Consider the following 1013-nt stretch of genomic DNA (forward strand, 5'->3'; position numbering starts at 1 on the left):
TTTATAATTTAACTGTTCATTTCTTGTATTTATAATTTAACAGTTCATTTCTTGTGTTATTTATATCTATCTTTATAAATATGTATATAAAATTATCAGCAATCTGGTTTTATCTCTCTAGAGAACCCTGTCTAACACACTGTGGGGTCATCATTAAGACAGAATTGATTCATGCAGTGGGTGTTTACTGAGATGAGAGAATGATTTGCTGTCCTCAAAAGAGAGCTCTTAAGTCCTGTCTAAATTTTCTCAATCTGAACTACTGTACGGGAGTTCTGGGATAGACACACCTTGTTCTGATTTATTCAGTATTTGCATGTATCTTTGAATATTCAGAAAGTATAGACATATTGTATATAAAGTTTCTCAGTACTTGTACTATAAGAAGTATATCCACATTAAATTCTAGTTGTCACTATATATCCAAATACAAGTAGAGAAATTTTATTGTAAAATCATAGAAGCCTTTATATGAATTTATCACACTGTGCAGTCATTGTTTCTCAGCATACATAAAGCTATACGCTTCTGTAGGCTGTTTTCACCTCGCTAGCCCTCCCCTTAGAATTGTGTATTCTTTCATTTACATCATGTGAAAAGAGTAGAATAGACTCATAATAACAGCAGTTTTGACATCTAATTGTGTACCTTTTAAATAGGATTTTTGTGAGTAAAAAGAAGTCTGGAAGGGCAAAATCAGGGCTGTAGGGTTGAGAAGATAAGGTTTCCTAAGGAAATTCTCATTTTCAAAAAGTGAGTAGGTGCATTATCATTATGGTGAAAATAATTCTTCAGTGTGACTATCTTGGCTTTTTCTCACCAACTCATTTTTTAAATTGTCTCAAAACTTCTCTCAAATGAAGGCTGAACATAATAGTGAGACAAGAGGAAAGTAAAAACAAATAGAGGAAAGAACTAGGAGGCAAAGGGCATTCATAGAGGTCTAAAAACAGGCATGCATATATGTAAATATATTTACTTATGATGATTGGGAAATAGATCTATGTACATAT

The 1013-nt window shown here is 32.3% G+C and overlaps 1 protein-coding gene across 2 annotated transcripts in view; it reads right to left on the minus strand.

Moving 5' to 3' along the window:
- Positions 1-1013, minus strand: part of MIPOL1 (mirror-image polydactyly 1) — a 391526-nt gene that overhangs the window by 31593 nt on the left and 358920 nt on the right. The window lies entirely within an intron of this gene.

Source organism: Echinops telfairi, unplaced genomic scaffold (assembly GCF_000313985.2).
Source record: "Echinops telfairi isolate 266 unplaced genomic scaffold, ASM31398v2 ScPeMD7_18;HRSCAF=68, whole genome shotgun sequence".
Classification (NCBI taxonomy): Eukaryota; Metazoa; Chordata; class Mammalia; order Afrosoricida; family Tenrecidae; genus Echinops; species Echinops telfairi.